This window comes from Hetaerina americana, unplaced genomic scaffold (genome assembly GCF_022747635.1).
Source record: "Hetaerina americana unplaced genomic scaffold, ioHetAmer1.1.p SCAF_7, whole genome shotgun sequence".
Taxonomy (NCBI): Eukaryota; Metazoa; Arthropoda; class Insecta; order Odonata; family Calopterygidae; genus Hetaerina; species Hetaerina americana.
In genome coordinates, this window is record NW_027287316.1 from 53816320 (window position 1) to 53843157 (window position 26838).

Here is a 26838-nt window from a genome sequence, read left to right on the forward strand (position 1 = left end):
CCATTTAGCGCAGACCCAGTGGCACATGCATAAATCTGTGAGTGGCCATTATTTAATCGTGACGGCTGTAGAGCGAATTTCGTTTGGAAATAGGAAAACTGGCATTACAAACAGTACTGTGCATCCGGACTCCATTGCTGCAACTTAATGGCCAAGCGGACTTGAATATTTAATCAAAAATGGATTTTCCTCGGAAACAACGACCCAGGCCCGAGAAACGTCCATCTACAGCTGCACAAGCCGCCGCACGGACTTTTGGGCGGGGATTGTTATGGTGGCACCAGCCATAGGTGCACAAATATTAATTCATACAAGCATTTGAATATTCAATTGCTCATACATGCCTATATACATCGTATTGTAATTGATTGAGTCATAAAATGTTTGCCTTTGAGTGAATACATTCGGGTGCTAGAGTTCGATGCTTGCATGTTTGCTCATAGTAGAGAGGGGACAAAGAGTACTTGAATCGCGAGTTAACGTAACGCAAAGTTAAAAATATCACCATGTTTTTGACCTCTGAAGGTATGGAGCGTGATTTTCCCTCGAATTCGGTGAAATGCGCGCGTGCGAGCGAATATCCACTCGTTTGCCGAAGCAGTCTGCGAGATGACCGAACGGAATCGCGATTGGAACTTCGACCAGAGGTGACCACGTTTCAGAAAGCCGAGCAAAGAATGATCGTGGCGAATTTCTCACTTACGGAGGCGGTGGGATGAGAATGAACAATGGATGGAGGCGTATAAAGGAAGCAAGCCAGTTGACTGTGGATTGGTAAGTTTGATGTTTTTTTTCAACTTCGTGCTCCATTAACACACAGACTGCGGACGCAATTATTTTGCCCGAAGCTGTGTCCACTTCTGTGTCTGGGACATTCCCTCTCGGGAGCCTAACGGTCAAACACGTCGTCCGCTCGGTGCCCATTCAAACAAATCGGACTGTGTGAGTGACAGAGGGGAATACAGCGAGAGAGAGAGAGAGAGTGTGACTGAGCCCCCAATTGGCTGGAAGACCGATTGTAGACCGATCAAGAGCTGCTGTGAGTGCGCGGGACAGGTTCAAATGACGGCTTTTAAGGTTGATGGTGCCGCTCTCGATACAGGTTTGGACATTGACGCGATGCCATTTAAAATTGAGTTTAAAAATTCACCAACTTGGGTAATTTAACCTGTTTTATGACACAACCTTCTGATAACTTTTATATTTTCCGAACTCAAAATTTCGGACAAAACTAAACGCCGAGTAAGACGAGGTGAGTTTCCTTCAAACTTTCATCGGAGCATTACACGCATGCGAAATCGAATTGAAGAAGGATCATGCGGGAAGGAGATAAGCCATACTCTTTATTTTTTTCGTTAATTTCCTAAAGCTTCGTTGTGAAGTAAAGCTCCTTAAAGGTGTAGGTTATCACAAAAACGAGGAGCGGCCATGACGCGGAGTGCGTGAAGGTATGATTCTTTAAATCAAGAAAGAGCTACGTCGCGAATTGGTAAGGAGGTGATAACAGGCGACAGTAGCAGGGGAAAAATCATATTGCCATATTTTTATTGTTCCATAGGGTGACGAGAAAAAAATTGTACGAACGAGTCGCATCGTTCTCTCTGACGAAATGTTGTGAGGGCTGAAACTAAATCAGTTAAAAATTTATTTCCTCGAGATATTCAACACACGTAAAGACTCTCATAAGGTTTTAGTAACGATGGAAAATCAAGCCTACAGCAAGAAACACCGGCGAATAATAAACAATTTTTGTTCTAAGTACTCTTTTGCTCCAGTGAGCAGGGTCGAGGTCATTATATTATGATTCCAATTGTTTAAAGCAAATTGCTTTAGGTAACTGTGAGTATAATGAGAATACGCATATGATATTTCCATTGCTAATGGCTGTTAATATATATCATTCTACGGGATCATTGGCAGGCTCTCGCTCGATTTGCGAAACACACACGTGAATACTGTATCGTTTCCAAAGAAACTGCGGGAGATGCCGCAACAGTAACTTTTAACGGAGTCATCCGCTAATGTGCATTTCAATGCAACAATTTCAGAGTGTAAAAATCATTCGCCTTGACTGGGATTCGAACCCAGATCCCTCAATATCCGGTCGAGTGCTTTAGCCAATTAATCCCAGTCAAGGCGAATGATTTTTACACTCTGAAATTGTTGCATTGAAATGCACATTAGCGGATGACTCCGTTAAAAGTTACTGTTGCGGCATCTCCCGCAGTTTCTTTGGAATTTGTCAAAGTGAAAACACCATAAGTGTTTAAAGTTGGCTTTAACCTCATGGACTGTGGCGCCTCGCGCACGACTACGAATGCCTGTGACATTGTATGTACGGTATTTCGTCACAACATCTTGTTCCTTTAAAAGACCCAAAATTTCAGAATTTAAGAGGACGCCTCGGTAGCTTAAGTGGCTAAAGCATTCGACCGGATATTGAGGGATCTGGGTTCGAATCCCAGTCAAGGCGAATGATTTTTACACTCTGAAATTGTTGCACTGTATCGTTTATTTAGACATTCTAAAACCGTTACAAATTTGAGCATCAATGTTCATCTTTGGTATTAACGGATTAACGGTTTATTAAAATGGTTAAATGGTAAATGGCATAATTATGGTGATACACAGGTGTACATACTCGTATCATTAATTGGAATTGTACCCTTGAGAAAATTTTAAAACAACACTTGATTTTTATTTAATTAAAAGATTCCCCCCATTGTCAACTTTTATTTCATTTAAAATGGCTGTTTTTTCCTGGATTTCAATTTCATTCAATTCCTTATATAATTAGAAGATATGAAATTGACTTCGATTCGAAATTTTACTTCTCTAAACGGCCGCGGAAAACCCTCAGTGCCATTTAAATTCGGCGATGTACGATGGCTTGATGAATATGTGCACCTTTCGCGGCAATTTTCAATTACTCCTGATGTAACATAATGGAGATAAGCATATTAACATTAATAGCCTACTGCTCAATCCATAATGCCTTTCTCAATTCCCCACAGCCTTCATTTCATGTTCTCTTTTTGCACTCTATTCCTTCCCCTTCAAGTAACATTTTTTGCAGATCTCTTCATTTCTCTCTTTTACTTTCACTTCTAGCGAATCTTCTAAGAAGGTTAAGGAGTTTTTGAGATTAAGTTACGAGGAAGAACGTATTAAATTTTAATTTTTATCCTTGATTTGCCATTTACTCGCCAGCACCAACAGACAAATTTCTCCTGTAGCATCAGTAATGATACTGGTTTGATGTGGGAGGGAAAAGCTGTTCTAATACTAATCCTTACATAGAGTGTACAAGTCACACATATGGGTAGGAAGTCCAATTTCCTTCCCTGTGACGCCTGTGGTTTCCCAGGAAGATTTGGTACCCGAAAAATCGCACAATTTGGATGAATCTGAGGGTGCTAACAGGCGTTATTGAACTACGGTCTCGCTCCTATAGCACAATCTGTGAATATTTACTGCTTCCTCTAATTGGCGTGACTTAATATTTCTAAAAACCTAAATTATATTTCAATACTAGCTTCATTTATCATCCATCATCTTTATTAAACAGTCAATTAAAAGAATCGCTTTAAAATGTACGGAAAGAATTTTCGCCGGATGAAGCCCACAGGTTCATGAAATTCATAAAGGCCATTCACTTTTCTTGTGCCACCATTTGGTTCATCTGTCAGAAAACCTCGTCACATCAAATTTTAGATTTCTGCTGTCAAAAGAGGGCACCCAGGATTTGAACTAGGAACCCTCCAGGTCAGCACTATAACGCTATGACAGCTGTTTTACTTCACCACCCGTGTCTATACCACATAATTGAAAAACGTATTTCCTTCGCGGATTTTCAGTCAGCGTATGGATGTGAAATAAGGATGTAATTAACCGCTAGGAAAAATGAATGAAAAAGTACAAATCAAACTTTCCAATTAAACACCAAACGGAAAACCTTTTCTTTTCTCAACTCTTATCATAACCAAGCTTTATCAAAGCTCATCATAACATTCAAATATCAACATCATCCATACACATAAAATGAGGCTCAAGTTTATTTTTATTTTCGCAGAGTTGGAAGATAACTTTAAATATCACCGAGGTGTATCTCAAACTCATTTCCAGTACATTATTACATGCTTTAAATTATTCATTAGGTTCTATTTTGAAAAACCAGTGCAGTGCTCCTCAATAATAAGTGCATAAAAAAACATTTAGGAGAAATACGAAAACTTGAAACAGTAAGTTCTCCTGCGTTGAAGTGTTTGACACTCCATTATCATCAAATTATTGTCCAAAAGTTTGTAAGAATTATCCGGTTATAACTCTGAGAAATTCATGAACAAGATACCGTCTCGGGGAGGGTGTGAGAAACTTTTATTTGTAAATGAGATACAAAACTCTCTGAAAATACACTAATTAACTTCATCGAAATTTTAAAAATTACACGGTAACTCCTTCACCGACAAGTTTTTCGAGGAGCGTACCCATTTTCTTCGGAGTGATACAGGTAACTTCTGGTAAAGTTCGGTGGGTTTTTATTTTAACCTAAGTTTCCTATTCCACTAGCTACGATATCAATGCAAAACATCACGCGGCACAAATTTTGAAGAAACTATTAATGAGGAAAAAAAATTACATTTCTTCAGTGATAGAGTAAAAATTATCTCTCTAAAAATGTTTGAACAAACAGATGGTTACAAGAGTGACTATCGCACTAAAAGCAAGATTATACTCGGAAAATTGTATGTAGAAATACAAATGCTCGCAGAATTCTCGCAGTAACTGTTAATAAGGATATATTGTCTTCCATTGAAAAAATATGTAATTGTTAACAGCAGTCACACGAAGTCCTGGGTCATTTGTAGTTTGCAGTTATCCAAATGCACTCTTGTCATTAAAATGAACAATATTATTACAATGTAGCACAGTATTCACGATCACAATGTCTGGTGTGTTAGAAAACTGTACATTTATTCCACAAAATATTTTATCTGACCTTTGATGATAAACGTAGTCCGAAGAACTACGATTTGGCTCTATTGGAGCAAGCTATTTGAGATATAACTAATAGTACCTGTACAAGTTTTAATTCTATAAGCGAGAAAAAGTGTTTATTTCACTTCCGGGAGTCATTGCTACAAATAATCTTTTGATCCCGATGAGGTATCTGGGCTCAAATAGCCCCCCCAGGGATCGAATAAATAAAGTCGAGCTAATAAAACTCGGTGCTTGAGTTGGCAGGCAACTACGTTATTTATCAGCAGTAGTTTAACAGGTTAGGGTAGGATTTCTGTGAATCCAGGTTGAATTATTTCCTGACCCTAATTAACACGACACAAAATATCCTTAAGCTACACATTATATACTACAATAACTCACTCCTTAGCTCTACATACTTCATACTACTCTTAATTCCACCCAAAATGCCTATTCCTTTCCTCCTTCGTATCACTCTCCCCTCTACAACCCTCTTGAGCATCCAATTGCCTCTCAATACGAGTATCTAATGCATCCACTTGTGCTGCCTCCTTCGGATTTCTTCCAACAATCATCCCTCCAACCCCAACATGCCTAGTGCTCCCTCATTTGTCTTCCTTCTCCTCTACGCCTGCATCTGGAAAGCCTACCATCTACACTTTATCTTATACCCTAAAGTACTGAATTTGCGAGGCATTCAAAATTACTGTTATATTAACGATGTGCTACGCCATGGGGAAAATGAACCTAGAGTGTATGGACATAATCAAAACAAGCAACCCCCCCACTAAATGAAACTGCATTAACTAATGACTCACACTGGCCGCACTTCACATAATTGTTTCGAAGATTATAATTGGAGGGTAAATCTTGCTGGTTTCCTATTCTTGCAAATATTTAAGAATTATAAGAAGATCCACTCCTTGCACGTTGAATAGTTTCTACTATCAGCAGACATACGTATGTTATGTAAATAATCCGCGAGCCTCTTCTTTACTGTTCCAAGTGATCTCTGCTTTCACCACCTACGAAACCAGCCTCCAAGTTGAGGGCTATATTCGGCCAGGACGTTCGAAGCAATCTCATCAGCGGAAATTGTTGTCTGAATCTGGGGTTAGATCCCGACAACAACAATTCTAGCGCCGCGACCGAGTGGAGAAAAGAAAAATTATTTTCCCCTTGCACCAGCAGCGGATTTCATTTTGTCATCATCCATCGGGAGGAGCCCGGAAATATATATCTGACCAATGAAATTATGTGTCACAGAGGTGAAATATTGCTCATCAAGGTGGGCAAAGTAGAAAGAATTTTTTGCCCTAGTTTCAAGGCATGCAACGTGGAAGAAAATGGTGCATTTTGCCCTATCCCCTGCACGGAATACTGATAGCAGTTTTCACGGCTTTAGAAAAATAACTATTGAAAATATTTTTTCAAACGCTTGTTCCTGTTCCTAGATTCTTGGTAGTTGTCTATCCTCGATAAACTTAGTCCGAATAACTAAGATTTGTCACTATTGGAGCAAGCTATTTGAGATACGTGCTTTATAGTACGTGCAGAAATTATAATCATGCGAACGAAAAAAAGTTTTTATTTCACTTCCTGGAGTCATTGTTACAAATAATCCTTTGATCCAGATGAGGTATGGTGAGCTCAATTTGACCCCCCAGGGGTCGAATAAATAAAGTTGAGCTACGCAAACTCGGTCATATTTTGTCTTAAAAATTAAGAGCAAACATTCAAATCAAAGTTTAAAATATGTAGCTCTTTGGAAGAATAAACAGTTCTGTGAAAAGAAATCTTTCAATAATAAATATAGAATTCCACAAAGTTAAGACAAATTTATAACTGAGCAAGGGTTTTCGAGGGGTGGAAAAGGTAATATTAAACAATTAAAGAAATACATGTATGTCACATGGTGTGTTATTCACCGTTTTCCCTCAACATGAAAGATAAATGAAAAGCGTCATGAATAAATCCAAGCTGTACATTTGGAAAATGCTAATGATGGAATTTACTCATCGAAATTAATCCCTTGCGTCTATATTTTTGTTAGCAGTGATTAAAATCAGAAGTCCGTGATAGCCTGTTTTGCTTTCCTTCCTTAAACTAGTGTTAATACGAACACGTTGATAAGTCATGATATTAGGATTCTCGGAATCTTACTCCGTGATGCAGGAGCTAGGTGACTTAGGTGAAAATTGACTTCAGCTTTCACTTTAGGTAAAAAAATACCATCATTTTCAGTGACTTGAGAACTTAAGCTGAGGAAGACTATTACGACCTAGCCACAAGGATGGAGTGAGATGATATCCATAACTCCAAACAGGTGCAGGCACCACACGCCGGGAATTACATCATAAGGTGATATATTCATTGACTTAAATATCAATTACCTCTCAGTTATAAAACAATTGTTTCCAAGATATTCGAATTAATACTATAATTTTTCTTCGACTGTTCATTTGCCGAATAGAAGCGCACTAAATATTAAGAGCCTACTTTGTGATTTTAGTGCGTTAAAACGATAATACGACCCCAAGATGACAATGAATGACTCGAAATCTTTTTTCCCTTAACCGGGTAGGTACTGTTTTGATGTAATAAAACATTAAAGCTCGGAAATTCTATGTTATCCTGTAAAAAATTAGTTCTTTGTCAGGCCTTTTTTGGAGTTTCAAAGAATTAAATACTTCTGACAGAATACCGCTTTTCAATAATTCAATAAAAAACCTGTCCCTATCTGGCTTAAAGAATTTCATTTAGTTTCACGATTGATCAAAAATAGCATTTTATTTCACCTGTATTTCCATCCTGATACTTTCTTCGATAATTTTCAATTTTACCGTTAATTGGAGACATGAATTGACAGATTGCTGACCTAATTAGAAATGGCACTATGGCGTGAAGTTCGGGCATCGACCTATCATAATCGCGTTTCAGAACTCGTGAAATGCTGTAAACCGGTAGAGGAAAACAGATAATAAGTTTTAATGTGCGCCACGGCTAAGGTGGTATCTCACCGCAAACTCAATATCGAAAGTATTCTGCGAGACGGCACAACAAGAATGCTGGGTAGAGGGTTTTAAACCAGCAGCCTTCGTATCATACCCTTACCCTTCGCGAAAATCTCATCGGCTCAGTTAAACCTTAAGGAAATGGACACTGGCTGCTACCACTATCCCCAACACGCCAATCCTCGCAATTAGCATTTACAAGGATCACTTCATTGAATATTTATGAAATTATAATCGCACAATTACAAGGTTATGAGCAATCCCACTAATATCCAGGGTTAATTTTATATGGGTCTGTAGTTATTTTTTCCCACAGTCAATACACATGGTAATTTCTGAACTTAACAAAAACCACTTTGAATGAGCTTTTAAAAATTCACCTTCAAATTTACAGCTTTCAATAATACAAAAATTATATTCAAGAGAACCCCCTCTACATGTAAAATGAAGAAAATTGTAAAATTCAAAACGTATCACAACGGTTTCTACCATAATTTGAGGATACTTATGAGGTAAATATTTTGAAATTAATTAATCAGCGCTTATCATTATGCTGCAGTGGAGAGAGTTTTACAACGACCGCAATCTACCACAAAATTGCATGGGCATCATTTATTAATGCTTGGAACATTTTCGGTATGACTTAAATGAGCTTGGCTGACATCTGCTCGCTTCGGTTTTAACGATTTTAACTGAAGGAGCGGAGGGAAGAGGTGAGGGATGAGCAGCCTCGTCTTGCGGGACAGGAAAGGAAAGTACGGCATGAAGCATAACCGAGACGAGCTCGGACCAACCTCACGCCTACCGCCTCATGGGAATCGCAAGCGTGAGAACTGCCTTGTAGAGAGAATCACGGGCACCCGATGACCGCAGCGTTCTTGGGGAGATCACACCCTTTTCCGCCTACCATTATTTGGCCAACCTATCCTAATTTGGTATCCTCTTGGGAGAATGCATTTCGGGTTGCCATGTCCTACCCTAATCCTCGACGATCGCGCTAGGCACTCGGTAGTTTGAGGTCTCTCTCGCATGGCATCATGAAACTGAATATCAAAAGGAAGCCGGTGGATGCCTACAAATGGTCACGCATATATGAGAGAGAGAGAGAGAGAGAAGGCGAGAGAAGGAGATAAAGGCGTCAGGAAAGTTTCTGTGGGTGTAATGATATGTAGGATAAACTTCTGCGGCTTATTACTAGGCGCTATATTAAAAGGCTCATGATATCCCATTCCAATCATATCCATCCAAGATAATCTCCACATCGAACCGAAACACATGTTGTATATTAATAACAGGTGTTGCCCATTGATGAGTAGATCAAGGATATCAATATATAGGTGCCGTAGGGATTTCTCCTTTTACTTAAAAAAGGGGTAGAAGGTTCACCAAATTTATTCAACAGAATTCACCCAAAAATGGATATTTTTGGAATTTTTAGAGCCAAATAAGAAATAATTTTTTTTGTTAAGGAGTTTAAGATGATGCTCAATCATTTGTGGCATAAGAGAGAAATTCAATTGGCCATTTATTATTCCTTTTATGCGTCTTTGACATCGGTTCGAAAAAAATCAAGGCAGTAAATTTGCTCCGATGATGTTATCATATACGACCTTTATGACGGCAGATAAAACACGGAAAATAATTCCAAGCGATTTAATTTCAAGAATTATTCACGAATGGTGCACCAGGTGGGGTGGGGTCAATGTAGTAAAAATGAGGGAATACCGCAAACTTAAAGATAGAATAGCAAATCTGCTCAAACATACTGTCTCTGCGACAAAAAGTAACACTACACTCATAAGTACACGTATTCCCAGACTGATATGATGAAAATAAAGAAAATAGATACGATATAGCTGATTTCAATTCTTTCCAAAGATAAAACAAATTATAAGGGGGGCGAGATGGTGCGGTGACTATCGTACTGACTTCCCGCCCGGGTTCTATTCCCGGCGGTGTCGAATATTTTTCAGTGGTATCTCGATCCCTACTTGAAGTGCTTTGAGGAGGGCACTTTGAGTGAGTACGCCGTCCGTCGGATGGAACGTTAAGCTGCGGACCCCTTAGCGCCTTTCGTAAGGAGTAGGCTAACCCGGCCGACGCCGGGTTTCTCTCCACCCTTCATCCTCTCCTGTCCATCCCTAATGGCGCTAATGACCTCCGCTGTCGGTCGCCTCCCCTATATACTAGTACTATAAAATATAAACCGATATTCACCTACAATTACTTGTCAGTAAAATAGTGCCCTGGTCTTGAAATGTTGAAATAAGATATTACACATACCTTATAGGTGATTTAAAATATACCGTTATTATTTTAACATTTTATGCTGTTCTCAAATTAATTTAACACGACAATTTTTCCGCAGATGTTACACCTGCAGAAAAAAGATGTTTATATTCTTAAATCATCATATTTGCGTTTAGAATGTAAATGGACAATATGGTACGTATATGAAATCTGAAAAAAAATCGCAGCCCTTCCCAGCATTTCTAACTCGCGTGTTGCATTTGGTATTTCGGAGGCAACCGAGGTCTGGCCGGAGGGGTTTACGAGAGGGGTGGGACGGGAGGCGGAAGCGATTACAGATGGGAGAACGGTCCTGGGGCGGAGCGTGCGAGGTTCGAGGTCATTTGCGAGGCCTACGAAAATTAACATCGGGTGGTGAAATTCCAGGGCGGCGCGAGGAACGTTTAAATGTTTAACGCTCATTGGTCGACTTCATAGCCCAGATGACCGAGTAAGACAGTCTGATGCGTTCTGTGGGAAACCCTAGAGCATTTGGGATATAGAGGGGAGCGGCTTACCAATGAAATCAACTCTGTCTGGCATCAACAATCTTCGCGCCTGTTACCAATCGAGTTTTGCTGTTGTCAGTCCGTGTCCCATTGTCGAACAGGTGTACGCATAGCTGGTCTTGATCCCCAGGGATCAGATGTCATCTACGAATCTAGATTAAAAATATCATCAACTGAACTAATGCAAACTACTCTTATCTACAGTCGCATCGCTCTTAAAATCCTGCTATTCCCACTCAGCGGGATGCAATCGGGCAGTAGTAGATTTCGATGTATAAGGCTTTGGCAAGTTTAGACTAAATCACGCCATTTAACATAGCAAAGCTGGCCGATTCCAAAGTTTAATTCGATTCTGCAACCATTGTGTTGCCAGGGCAAACTTTCGAGCCTACGGCTAAAATTGTATCGCGAGAGTAATTTTGAAATTTAAATCAATGTATCATAACCAATATCAGTTCCATAATCACGTTCGCTCTTTTTCAAGATGTCTCGTCCCCTATTTTGTGCCGTATATAGCATAACAATCTATAAAAATGTTCCGAAACCAATTTTTTTGCCTTATTTTATTCCAAACAACAATCTCTTTTTGTTTCAACTAGAGATAGCATGTCTTCTTTCGTTTTCCTTTCCTACCAGTTCACTTCTTCCCACAATCACTCCGATACTTTTTAAATGTGTCAACATTCTACACTCGCGTTTTTTAGTCAAAAAATAAATTGTTTTGAGACTTTTCTCAACCTCATATTTAAATGATTTACCTAGACTTACCCTTTAAATGACCTCAATAAAACCTCTGTATTTACTAGTCAACTAAAACGTTCATTCACCATTAACTTTTTACCAAGTTTGTCTGACATATCTGACAAATCCATTAGTAATTTACTTCATGGAAACCTATGTTCATATTCTGAAAACTATCTCACTCGCCCGAACCAGGATTTTAAAACGTTTTCCTCTGTATTTTTATATGCATATTTATTTTTAATTTTCAACGCCTTTCCCAAAACTGCGGTCAAAATAAAACGTGTCTCTTAGGGTCTCTCAGTTGACACTTTTCGTAATATATTTTTATGGATTCTATTTTGTTATACATGGCCATAACTATCACACTATATCATAGTTATGGAATTCTGATGCAATATTTTGCAGCATTTAATAGACTATTTTATTGTTTTCGCAACGATCTCAGAAAATGTTTTTCTCCACTTCTCATCAAATTTTTATGCCGCAATTTATTCCCAATGTAATGAAATGATCATCTTTCACTGTCTAGTATAATTCTGGAATTCTGGCAACTTATGCGATAACTTTCACATTCATTATGCTACAATGGTAATTTACGGGACATAGGAAGTCAAGCACAATTTAAATATCCCACAGGGTACTGAAACATGCATCGCCATTGAAAATTAATCTGTGATATTTTTTAGCATTGCTGTTAAAGAATTCGATATTCCTGCATTTACGGGTTAATACAGACTTGACCGAGTGTGTATGCTACTCTGAGATAGCAACATTTTATAAAATTCGTAAACTTTCGAATTATCCAATGGAGCCAAGTTTATTAAGAATAAAGGAAAGAATTTTAGTGACGACATTTAAAAGGTGGCACAAAACAGTTCCATCGACACCTTAACTCCAACTTTAAAGCTCTTTAAAGGCGTAAACATCATCTTCAAAAAAGAAAAGAATATCGCCTTCCAGCAGATTTCCGTCAATTGAAGTCATATTCAATTAAAATTGCAAAATGCTCATATCCGTTCCTCAACACGCAAATCAGACTAGTCTTTTGTATGAGTTAAAGGACTAACACTGTTCCTCCACGGTCAATTGTTGAACGGGTCCATGATCGAGTCTGGGAGAAGGACAAAAATGGCAGTTGTTCGCAGTCGGTCTGCATAATAGTTGTTTCCGGAATGAATATAAGTTCATTTTATTTGCAAATAAATGATACCTAGAGTACTTCATGGCATAGAGAATCACACTCTTGTATCAGTTGTACGAATAATGGTGAGTGCATGCTCAATGCATTTACGTAGAGGCAATATTAAATGTGATGCAATTTCTTTATCCTAAGGTGTGCTGATTTTTTAATAATATCTTAATTAATCCTGTAAAACTTATTTTAAAAATACAAGGTGCTTTTATTAATTATAAACTGAATTTTGACACTTGTATTTTTATTTTGTGAATAAGTTTTATAAGATTTTACTAATTGCAGTACTAGGCATCATTAAAAGGGCGTAATAATTTGTTGCATTAGTATTAATTAAGCCAAACTTATTAAGAAATTTAACCTGTTTCTGCTGATCTATACTGAAAAATTTAATTTTTTTAAGATTGCGCTGACGTCGAGGATAAGCTTTGAAAAAGTCTTCATTATAATAAATTCAAAATAAATCACCTTCTGTTTTAGGAAAATAATAAAATAAATCAACTGCCCGTGCACCTGATGTGTAAATGGAACAACTTTGGAGGGGTTTTCGGTGAAAGTGTTCTCATACAGGAATTATTTCTTATCATAAGTTTTGTGGATACATTTATTTTTCTTATCTAAATATATTTTAAATTGATAATTTCAATACTGGACGAATGAACAGCACATGATATTGAAAGTACATCACCTACCTATCGATTATGTATTTCTTAGACATGCATTTCCAAATAATTTCACAAGGTCCACTAATAAATGTATTCTAAGAAATATATTTATAAATAAATAAATATATATATATATATATATATATATATATATATTCACTCCATGAAAAAATATACATAAATACATGCATCTCAAGTGATTTTCTAAGGAATATATTTCCAACTCATTTTATGGAATTCATTTTATATTCATCCATGAAAATGAATGTCTCTAAGGGAATGAATGCATTTCATTTCCATTTATGGGAACACTTGTATATTATGCACACTTTTATGGGAGTATACGAGTATTTGATATCCATTTAAGTGGATATATTTAAAATCCATTTATGCGAATATATTATGCATGAATGTTATGGAATATATTATGAATGCATCTGGACAAAGTTTCTGATATTCATTTACTGATACCCAAGGTATTTCCTACTGAAATTAATTATGCATGCATTTTTTTAAATGTAGTCACAATGCAGAGAGATGCAAATAAATTAACCAATTTTTATACAGTTTTTTCGACTGCTTCAGCTGCAACCATGACTGGTTGTTCAGGCTGGGGGATTCTGGTATCTGAGTATAGACAGATAAGGGATTATTAAGTCAAATTCGCCAGCGAAAGGCAAAGGAGTTTTCATAATCCAGGAACAATTTTCCGAGTTCACGGAGCGTAGCGATTAACTTTCCCGGACACGCAATGGAGCGTTGGAGAAATTCGTTAATTTATAGCCCTGATTTTCCTACCCATGGGAGCATTGTGAAAAATTTCCTACCCATGGGAGTAAGAGAAAGAAAGAAGCTGCTTCAGATTTAAAGGGCGGATTCCAGTTCAAAATTCTTACAGAAGAAATCACTCTCTATAGGCACCGTTTTGCAAGCGCCGGAATATCAGGAATCGAGATTCTTTCTTCAAGTATCTTATTATGGCTACGCCTAAATGAACTTCGATTGGAATAATACATTCTTCTGGAGAATAAGAGCTATGATTTTTAGTCTATGATTTTTCCTAAATTAGGGTTTTCGCAATTTTGACTAAAGGAAGAATGGGATATCGGATGTCCTCGTTGGTTGTCAGGAAATGCCCAAATCCTCATTATTCGCCTCGGATCATGATTCGCATCCAAAACATTTAAATTTAAAACCTGCAAATTCAAGACGTTCCTTTGGGTAACATCACCATTCAATAGTCTGAAAAAATTAAGTTTCCCACCACAGAACACCTACTTCTAATTCTCAGCATTTCCTGCGATGATGATAATTCTCCAACGAAATACGAAGAGAGCAAGTTCCACGAGTTTTAAAGAAGAAGGCAGGGGTTGAAATATGTGTAACTACGGTAATCAACCAATCCGAAATTTGCATGTCTAACCAAGACCTAAAAATCCAAAATACTCGTTGGTACGAACGATGAACAAGATGTTTAACTTCTTTCTAGTATAATGTCAGGAGCGTTAAAAACTGAACAAAAGTTGTTCCAATCTCATACACTGAAATAGCAAACCCTTAAACATTTATGATCGCAAAATTCCCTGAGAATTTGCGAGGATTTCGCATTCATTTTGGAACTTCGATGCAAATATGACTTTTTAGCTAGTAACTCCTTTCTCTCCATAACGTGGAACGTGGGCTTGTGAATCAAACGCCGCGGCGTCAAATTCACAGGGCACGGGAACCATTTTATTCACCTCCAGTCCCTCTAGGGCTCTACAATGCAGAAGCCGAACGGCTTACCAACTAAGGCGTCAGGCCGCATTTCGATGACTATGAACGATGAGAATGGAAACTGGATAATCCTGTCCTAATAATTCATTTTTCATCTCGCCTTCCGGGAACGCATGACCACTCGAATACATCGCAGCGAGGTCCGCTTCCGACCTTCGGCAGAGACAGGATTAAATGAGGAGCTTATTTCATGATTTTACTCTCTGTGATTGTGGGTAAAATATGATTTCCTTTATAAATTACGAATGGACACATCACATCCAGCACATGCTTGACCACTTAATTCCCCAAGGCACCTTACCTAATATAATACCACTTTAACGACATTTATAGTCTTCTCTGAAAAAATTCGAAAGACAATCCGACCATCAGACTTGCGGGCAACATGTGGATGACACCTATTAATAATCCTAATAGGTCCCTAACATACGCCATGGCCCTATTCTTACTCTCTGATTAAACCACTTTATTAACACCAGGATTCATAGGGACAATCCAATCCAATCATACGTATTTGTAGACCCAAAGACGTATTTTTCCAGATAGGTAAAGTGATAACAACGCACGTAATCTACCTCTACTATCTAGTACGAGTATACCTAAGATCATGATCACTAACCGAAAGAGGAGAAATACTAGGGATAGGAACAGAGCTAGTCAAGTGATTACCTTTATATCCCATATAAATCGGGAAAATACTTGTACTATTAGCTAATACTGATAACGATAGGATTATTTTTATTTTGATTAACAATAGGGCGATACCGTCCTCCTGGGCGTGTCTATTAAACACGACGTGGCCATACGTGGGGTGGGCGAAAATAAAACGACGCGACACGTTGACAAAAGAAAAGTTTTCCTGCATCACTCACCGTCCATCTCTCTTTTCCCTTAGAGCGAGCTCCCGAGTCGAAATCCCAGGCAAAGGTTTGATCTTCGCATTTGCTTGTCCGTGTTTGAGTGGAGCGAGTGCCGATGTGGATCGCCTTTCGTGGCTTGAGACGCATTCTTTGTGACTCGAGAGTAGAGGGAAATTTCGCCGTAGAATTTAACCTCTTCACTTCACACCTCCCCTTTTTTCTCCTCGCCTGATGTTTCATCCCAAACGGTGCAGACAACCTAACCTGCCGATTCTTACCCAGTCCACAACATCCATATTACTCTGCCTAGGGCACTAAACCAAGTCTTTGGAGCGAAATATGGATTTGTCTCCCTCTCTGCGATGCACTTTCCCTCTCTCTCTCTCTCTTCCAAGGTTACTAATGTTTCAATGCGAAGGTGAAGGTGGCCGAGTACATCTTTCAATACCAACTTTTCAATATCGCTGTACTTACACGAATACGTTTCCAAACGTTTTTTGATATGTATGATGAGAAAAGATGGTTGCACGATTTATCTTTTAAAAAGTTTCAATCGAGGTGGATGCGATTTTTAAGGTTTAAAAGTTTAAAAATTTAACTCTTTGAAGTTGAACTTTTACAGCAAAGCTGGAATAAGTTTCTACAAATCAAAAAAATCAACATTTAATTTTAATACTTGTCCATAGCACTAAATAATTTTCATATAAACTTGCTGTAGATGAAACGACGTCGCAACAGTTTTTAAGGAGATAAATTACCATATTCGATGTTTTCAGGCTTAACTTTGCTGAAATCCATTATCACTGAAGTTAAAAAAAAAACTATCTTTCCACCGAATTGGGTGGAGAGATACATATTTTTTACTTCATTGAGAAAGAAATTGCCCAAGTGAATAAACAGATATTTCCTATTTCACTTTCATAAAAGGGCTGGGATGATGATTTAGCACTAATATTTTCCCATCGAAATAAAAAAATTCGTATGTCCAATTAAAAACAATGACCTGTGGTCAAAACTCTAACCAAGTAACAGAAAATAGGATGCATTCGAAGGAAAAATGCAGAGTACAAGAAAATGTCGAATGAAGGAAAATACCAAGTAAAGGAAATTACTGAGTACGTAAAGGAATCCAGCGGCGCCACGAGTTTTCATTGTAGATTGCCCGTATTGTTTTCTTCCACTAACTGCAGTCAAACTGCTTGATTACTCATCACTAAATGTTCTTGATCTTGATCCTCGATCAATTTAGCCGATGGGACGGGACGGGCCTTCGGAAGGCATCGCAAAGGAAGCGAGTCAATTAAGATGGAGAGGGAGGCAGCGAAAAGCCCTCGAGGAGATCGGATTCGAGCGGGGGATAATGGTAGGGAGGGAGGGAGATGGAGTTTGAACGCCACGCCACAACGCCAAGAAAGACGTGTTCTTACGTACTCTCACTGGGCTGACACCGGCCCGAGGCGACCTTGGCGAGGTCTTGTTGAAGGCTGCGAAAAAAATTAAGAAAGGCCTGCGCCAAAAATAGAAAGAGCCGAAATTTCTCTTTTCTCTCTCGCCAAATCTTCAAAATTGCGAAGTGGTGATTTATACGTGCTCCCAATCGTTATCGTATTGCTTTTCTTCCGTTTTGTCTCTCTCGGCTAGTATTTCACTTTACCCGTACTAATCTGACACCTACAGGGGATGTTGGAAGACAAGAACCGGTTCCGAATCGCATCCACTTTCCTCTTCCTGCCGTTATTTTTCCCTTGCACCTAGCGAGGTGACGTCCTTCGCCATTTCATTTCGCGAAGAAATTGGGAGGAAGCGAGAAAAGTGTCGAAGCATTACAACTAGCAAACGTAGTGGAAACATTGCGAGAATATATAATAATTGTCCACAGAGAATTTGGGAATCTCAAGGGATTCAAAATACCAATAACGGGAAAATACCTATATCAAGTTGCCTCAAATGTGAAACTAGTGCATTCAACCAAAGACAGACTATTCATCAAAGAAAGGGAAGAGTTATAGGTATAATTAATTATGGTATGTTTTTGGTTTGAAGGTTAGTTGTCCGTTCACGCTGTTGCATATGCATAATACACGCCCAAATCGCTAAATTTCTTACAATGCTGACGATGATAAAAACTAGCACATTTGAATAGCGTGAGTTATGATAAACTCAAGAATATTCGCAAATACACTTATCTCGTTTTTCTAATAAATTACACTTCAATTTACCTCATATTATTATATGAATTCTTTAATACCTATACCTTGCGGTCTGTATATGTCAATTATGAGTGTATGTTCATGTGCGTGCGTGCGGATGTGTGAATTTCACACGCCGTCGGGCTTAGTACTGGGCGAACTCTACCATCACCTACCAAACCGACCTTCGGTTTGATTACTGTGTTTATGGTTATAATTATATATATATATATATATATATATATATATATATATATATATATCTATATATATATGTATATATATATATGTGTGTATATATATATATACATATATATATATATATATATATATATATATATATATACATATATACATATATATATATGTATATATATATACGGGTTCGATTCCCGGACAAGGTACTCTGAGCACCTGCAGCTCCAGCCAAGCAATTTTTCGGGTACCAGATCTTCCTGGGAAACCATAACCGCGACAGGGAAAGGAACTGGCCCCCTACCCTGATGTGTACATTTCATACGCCGTATAGGACTTAGTAATGGGTGATTTCTACCATCACCTACTAAACCGACCCTCGGGTTGATTACTGTGTTTATGGTTTTTTTATATTATGTACATGCAATCTCACTTAATTCTCATTTAATTCACCTTAGCATCAAGGATTTTTAGAAACCAAATCATCTGTGTATTCCGGTCTCCCACACCCCTCTACTTCCCCTGATCTGCTCTCTTGCACTCGTCCGTAATTCTGTGTACGCTTTATAGCTATATACCTGTAATCACCTAGCTCAAACGACTAAAACTTTCATTTCGAGTACATATCCCAATTTTCCCCAAAATCATCTCTGTGATTGACGTGCCAAATGCAATATCGATATCAAAATTAATTTTACGTTCCTCAATAGCCGGTTATGGGAGAGACTGATCTCTATCCAGATTGGCTCTCCTGGCAATTTAAAGACAGGATTTTATCTCGAAAGTTTTCAATGTCATTCAATTTGCTATTGCCCCAGCCGATTAACCAAGCAGTTGCGGTGTCTACCTTAGCGCAAAAGCCGTTAAAAATCACATGTATTTCGATTTGTTTTCAGCGGATTCAGAGTTTTAGTCTGTATTATTTCAGTCTCTCTCACATGCGTTATATAACCTTGAAACCAAATCATATAGTCGTAGTCTGAGTACAACCACTGCAAGGTGAAGTTACATTATCACAAAAGACATTCGACAAAATACCAGCTTTTCAAATTCCAAAGAAACTGCGGGAGATGCCGCAACAGTAACTTTTAACGGAGTCATCCGCTAATGTGCGTTTCTTTGGAATTTGTCAAAGTGAAAACACCATAAGTGTTTAAAGTTGGCTTTAACCTCGTGGACTGTGGCGCCTTGCGCACGACTACGAATGCCTGTGACATTGTATGTACGGTATTTCGTCACAACATCTTGTTCCTTTAAAAGCCCCAAAATTTCAGAGTTTAAGATGACGCCTCGGTAGCTTAAGTGGCTAAAGCACTCGACCGGATATTGAGGGATCTGGGTTCCAATCCCAGTCAAGGCGAATGATTTTTACCAGCTTTTCAGTTTATATCACGTAATGTTATTTTTGCTATCACATACTGCGATTTTTGAGCCCAATTGCTTTGAGTTTTCTTCATAATATCGATATAGGATAATTGGGAGAATAAAGACCATGGGTGACAGCGGAGATGAAATCAGGATTTTATTAAGCATTTTTTTCAGACTCCTAAATGTGAAAAATGATCTTATTATTTACTTTTTTGTAGCTTGGGAGTCAGAAGTAATCGCATAAGGCCACAACCATCTCTAAGTGGTATTAACAATATAATATAATGGTAGATATGTAATTTTTTAAAAGGCACCTCATTTGATCACGAGTCAAAGAGGTGGTACACTAAAAAAAAGAGTAGATGTATAGTTTAGCGGGGTTTTCAACCGGGTCACGCATTCAGCTGCCGACATTTCCATGACCAACTTCATTATCGTCCTCAGAGCGTTGATTCCGGGTCATCCCGGCGTAATCGGTATCAATGCGCTGAGGACGATGACAGGGTTAGTCATCGAAGCGTCGGCAGATGAATACGTGACTGTGACCAGGCGGAAAACCCGCAGATTTCACTAGAATTGTGCATCGGGAAAATAACAAACCCTACACACACCATTTCTACTGAAATGCCAATATTTGGTTCCAACCAATTTACACTTTCAAATCGTGGGTCAATATTGGAAACTGGACCATTTTTCCCAGCCTCGATATACGTTAACACATGTGTGCCCGAATAAAGAGGCCAGTAAACTTTGAAAAATTGAGCTTTTCGTAATAGTAGTTATGATACTAATTGATGCTGCTCGGTGTAAATTTACAGGAACTTAGAACACGGTATTACTCAAGCAGAGCAATTTCGATGAATAATTGATCCTGAGACAGAAAGAGCAACACTACATAAAAATTGAAGATTTTATTCTTCATTAAATGTAATCCAATTGACGTTGGAGTGATACCACCCGATTGATTCACGGACGTCGAATGCGCTTTTAGAAATTAAAACTCCAGCATACATGCTTGCGGAATTCTAATCCAGTAAGTACTGAGAGAATGCATTAAAATCATCCATAAAAGTACTTACTGTATAAGCATGCTGATGCAAACAGATCCTCTCTCTGTCCACTAGAGTGGGGCTGGATTTTAAAAATGTCTTCTCAATTCCGTGTACTTCGTTTATACACGGTTTTGGCATATATTCCTTTCATTTGAATCGTCGGTGGAGTTGTGAAGTGAAGTTAATCTTCTGAAACGTAGCGTGAGGACTCTGGAAAGAGAAAAGAAATAAAAAAAATTTAAAAAACCTTTCATTAGCAGGCGGAAGGCATTAGTGAGGGCAGAATTATGGAGCACGGGGCTGTGTTAATTATAAACTTTTAGTCATCTGGAAAACTTTTCTTTCCCTCTGCTAAGCTAAGACCACGTTGTTAGCGCGATCTTGAGATGTCATCTGGTTGTGAGACATTTATTTATTGAGAAACCGGTGACTAAGAGAGCCAACAGGGTTGACAATAATCACATTGAGATGCACCGTAGATTGAATGAGATGCCTCTCGAGTGGCGATTCACATGAGTTGAGTTTCTTACATGCATCAGAATTCAAAAGAATCTATTCATGTAAGGATTGCCAATAATTATAAAAATTTTAAGGACTAATTTTTCGATTTATTACACTATCAATGTAATAAATGATTATCTAGCAGAAAGTTGCTACCATTTGGTCTTCATTTGGTTCAAATTCCACGGTACCACGCCTGAAACTACACAATTAGTTGATTGTTCGAAGTGACCCATTAAATTTTGGGACTTCAATTAAGTGCATTAGAAGCATACTGCAAGATAAATTTTACGCGAAGTCCATGGCTACTTATACTTATTAGAAGTAATCATCACCTTTTAAAGGTGGATCCTTGTCATTTCAACCATTAGGGTCTCTCAATTGCCGTTCTTTTTAGGTCATTGTAGGTTTTTACCCTCAATGTACTTTTTATATCATCTTCAAATTTTTTCTCGGCCTTCCTCTTCCTTTTTTTCCTATTATTCCCCCCCCCCATTATATTTAACAGGAAGTTGTTATACCTGAGAACATGTCCAACAAATTTAATTTTCCTTTTCTTCGTCTCTTTTATCAAATTCCTTCCCACTTAAATTCCTCTCAATACTTCTTTGTTATTAGAATTAATTTGTTAAAATAATTAACGGTGTGAAGTTTTCCCGAGACTTCCGTTGAGCTCGAGTTTTTTCGCTCCATTTTAGCTGTTTCCTTGCGTGAGTCTTTTCTACAACAGTGAGCAGTGAAAGACTAGAAAGGACTTCGCCAAAAAAATTGGAAGAAAACTAGAAGCCCATGACAATTATATCACAAGCCAAAATATATGTTATGGGAGGCAATCTAGTAATTGCTGGCTTAATAATTCATTTAGCTTGTAGATAGAGTAGAACGGAAAACATTAATTGATACATGTCTGACTATAAATAAACTATGGAAAACATTTCATGGATGATTCAACATGGGATGAATAAGGGTTGACGAAGTCATCGTTGATTGAGCAACTCGGAAAGGAGAAAATAACTTATCTACTTTGCCTCATGTAAAATATTTACGAAAATATCATGGTAAAAGAGGTCCAGTGTCCTTGTAATGTGGGAGTATTGTGTTCACTCTCTTTCCGTTGCCCAGTCCAGTTTATTCCTGCTTTCACCATCGAACTTTTATCAATTAAGAATTCAGTGTGATTTAAGTTAATTTTTTTCTGACGTGACGAATGAACTTCATAAGTATTACGTTGGAATACATTCATATGAAGTGCATGCCAAAAATGCTTAAAAAATTCGTGCCACGCAAATTATGTTTATATCATGCTCAAATTCAGAAATTGTAAAAGATTTACGCGAGGGACAAGCGAAAAGAAACAGCTTTCGACGAATGTATAAGAATATAAATAATCATCCTGCAGTCTTCACAAGTCATAATTTTCCATTTCAACAAAAATCGCAGTCGGGAATTCTCACTTATTTCACTTAATTCATTTAAGAATGCGCCGATTTGCTTAACGTTTAGATGAGACATACCTTTGCTATTACGTGCCACGTTCAAATAAAAGTATGCAAAATGCAAAGTTATTTTTCACTATAGACGTAATTTTTACCCACATAGTTTTACCAAAAATTCTTAAATACAAAGTCTACTTTTACTAAGGATAACCACAATATCCACTAAGCCACGTCCGAAACTGAAAGTTTAAGAATTACTCAAAAGTGGATAAGATAACACCAATAAATTACAGTTTACGTTCATTCTTTTATGCTTTTAAATTTTTACGAAGAAGAATCTTGAATTTCTCCATCGATTCATCGATTTTCATCAAAAAAGCCATATGCACCTTCTCTTTGAAAGAACCGTAGAATATATCTCTCTTGAAAGTATCGACGGGAGGGGAGGGAGGCATGCCATGACCTCGGAATAACCTCCTCGCTCGAGAGAAAAATATTCCACCGGTTCCCTTCTGGATCCGATGATGACAATTCTCAATCGCGCCGGAATGTCCCCGATCCGAAGATGGGACCGGTAGACGTGATCGGAGCTGACCTTGTGGCCTAGGGAAGATTGGTGCAAATAAAGGTCAGGGCGCGCCCACACACACACACACGCGCGCTTACGTGACGTTTTATTCGAACGTTCCATGGTGAGTGGTCACCCACGTTTCTACCTTATGGACCGAAGAAAAAAAATGCAAAAAGAAGGTCCACTGCCTGCTACCTTTCGCGCCCGGGAAGAGCTGGCCGTGATGATTTCAGTCGGTGGCTTTTACCACCCACCCCATAGCCGTAAACCTGGCACATCCACACTCAACGTTCACCCTACACGAACCCACGTCTTCGGTGAAAATGTTGGGTAACCCTTATATTGTCTCCTCTCAAGGAGCGGAGAGAGATATTTCCACTGGGGTGAGGTGAGGGATTTTTTTTTCAAAAATAAGTCCCCGAGGAAAAACACAAGGCTGCGAACGCAAATGATTTCGCATGAAAGATGATTTTTTTCCTTTCTTCTCCCTGGGAGTGAGGAGAAATAGGTGCGACCGAAAATAAATCGACGGCTTTGACGAAAATAAATAGACTTATGGGTTTCAACGAAAACGCTGGTTTTCGGATGACATAAGTAGTTCTGACCCTTTCCATGATCATGTTCCACGCTGTGTTTGCGCGCTTTTATCCATATATCAAGTTCAATCCTCTTAAAGGGAAATCATTTACGACCGAGTATACATTACTAGATATTTGAAATCAATAAATGACTTTGGGTTTTTCATTAATAGTTTTCCACAACTTTTCAACTACCGCTGGCTTAAAAGTATTCACAACAAATAATCACGATTTCTATATGACTTTAAAACTCATCAAGCCCTCTGTGAAATGGGAATTTTAGATTTCTTACCTAAAAGTTCACCTATGCATATGCAAAAATCACATGCATTGAATTCCTAAAATTATTTAACTTTTTTCCAATGAAGATGCAGGTTTCAAATTTCTCACATAAAATAACCGATTACATTCGGCGATTTTTATCGCAAGCTTAATGCTGCTGCCTTGTACCGCTGTAACAATATTGTTTTAAAATCTATGACAATGAACTCAAGGCTATATCTCAAGTAAGAATTGCCAAAAGAATTACAGCATAATTTTATCAAATAAATAGCTGACCATCTAGACGACACACAAAATAATCCTTTGCCCCCAATCTTAAAATTTAAGACTGTTACGAATTTCATTATAATACCATTCTGCATTTCTATATATTCTGATGCAAAAATTGGCGAAATGATCGAATGGTGAAATACGAAATGATCATCAGAATCAAAAATAAACACGCTAATAATGGTAGAAATATATGTTGTTGAAACTTCTGATGTATTTCTCTCAAGTAGCTAATCTGGATTTCAGGGAATAAAGCGTGACAGATCGTGCTCGAGTTCGATTTTCCATTAACTCTGCAGGTGCTTGAATAAAGACATTTTACGGTTCATACATACATAACCAGCCAACAACGCTAATAAATATTAGTTTACAAAAAAATAAAGCATTGACGAATTTCCACTCTTCCTAAAGTTGCAAAAAAACCTCAATTCATGCGAATTTAACTTCAACATTAATTCAAAATGTATGTATCCTTGTTTTTGAGAGAGCTGTTCTAAGCCGCTGCTCAAAAGTCAACTTTTAACTGCGCAAGAGAACCTTTCTCCTCGAATAGAATAATAGATTTTATGCCCCTCGCACTTTTTATATCTCTAGGATTCATTCTCTCTGGATGAGAATAGAGTGGATGCCTCGTTGAAATATACTGCCCATTCAAATCACATCTTATGAGTCCCCGCACGCATCCCCCATGACAGAGAGACATGCTTTTGCTATCCGCGCGAATAAGCTGAGCGTCGCACTTTGCACGGGCGGATGGGATAGCATCGTGCGCCGGGAGGGTATTACAGTATCACGGAGGAATCTCATTCTTCCTGCCTCACCCTCCCGATGCTTATTGCCCGTGCTTCGTCATCGCGTAATAAGTACCCGCGTACTGCCCGTGTACGTTTAAATATTGACGCAGCTGACTTCCAATATGCGGGATCCGTGTCTCGGCTTCCCTTTAATTACTCCGCTGCGGAACGCTTTTGTTTCCTCCGCGTGCCCAAACGCGCGTGCCGTGTACTGTTCGCGGACTCCACCCCTTCCATGTTTTTTCGTGTCGTGTTCCGTCTCCCGACTTTTTTCCGAGGATTTTTGCCCCCTACGGAAGGAGAAACGGAATGTACGGTTTCGGGATTTTCAGCACGCACAGCCCTCCAACCTCGTCCCGGACACTGCCCTTTGAAGAACACTTTCGATAGCATTTAGGTGTACCGGGAAACGATCTAGTTGAGCCATTGAATTTTGATTGGCATCAAAACAATCAGTGATCAGACCACTTTGATTATGGCAATATATATATATATATATATATATATATATATATATATATATATATATATATATATATATATATATATTCACATATACATATATACACGTACACATTTCTACACACACAGGCAAAAAAACTATTAATTAAGACGCAAGAATACTGCGAAGATGGTTGTTACATAACAATAGCAAATTAGACGTAAAAACTCCTACTTTCTAACTTTAAAAATCAACACTTCTAACATTTACTCAAATGCATCAATTACTGCATTATAATAATGAGAATTTATGCATACATGAGTACAATTGTTTATAGATTTGTATTTATGTATAAGTGAACATTTTTACTTAAAGGTTTGACGTTCTAACATTCCCCCCCCCCCACACGTCCCTGCGGTGATTTTGCGGAGTATAGTGTATACCCAGCAAGATATAAATTGGTACACGACAGACATAATTTTACCTAGACCTTGAAAATGCCTTGGAATACCCGAAAATATAATGACATGTTAATTGAATATGTATGTTCAAAATTCAGTAACTAACCTAAGATATCTCTGATAAGTGTAACTCGAAGCGTAATTGTTCACTTTTGGCTAACCTACTGGTTTTCTAAGGATAGCCTATTCCATTCCCGGATGTAGCTGATTTTCAAAGGTATTTTGGTACCCAACCAGGCGGAAAGGCACTTCGAAGTAAAAATGCATATAGCGAACGTCAGAGTTGACGAGCATCGTTCGTCTTATGAGACGGCTTTTCCGCACACATGTGGATTGACGCCGACGCATTTCTTTTCATTCCTCTTCCCATGTCAAATACGAGTACTTCACTTGCCTTTGCAATTTCGCGCAAAACTCAAATGCGCATCTTACTCTAGACAACACATGAATCCCTCAGTAGCTAATATTATCGTTGTCAAGGTAACTGCCTCGCACTTGTACCTATCCTCTCATCCCTTTTATCATAGTGCTTTCTCATTACCACCCTCAGGAAAACTTATACATATTTTGAGGAAAGTGAGGTAATCACAGATATATAAATACGAGTATATAGTTTCACACGTATCTAGTGCTTTCCTTTATCCAGAGTTCAAAGCACTGACTATTTTTT

At 38.3% G+C, this 26838-nt stretch overlaps 1 protein-coding gene across 1 annotated transcript in view; it reads right to left on the reverse strand.

The window, feature by feature from the left end:
* Proc-R (Proctolin receptor) overlaps positions 1–26838 on the reverse strand; it is a 693100-nt gene that overhangs the window by 389324 nt on the left and 276938 nt on the right. Inside the window, exon 4 of the mRNA XM_071594784.1 lies at positions 20861–21043. The gene's annotated coding sequence lies outside the window, so the exon portion shown is untranslated. The remainder of the gene's footprint in view (positions 1–20860; positions 21044–26838) is intronic.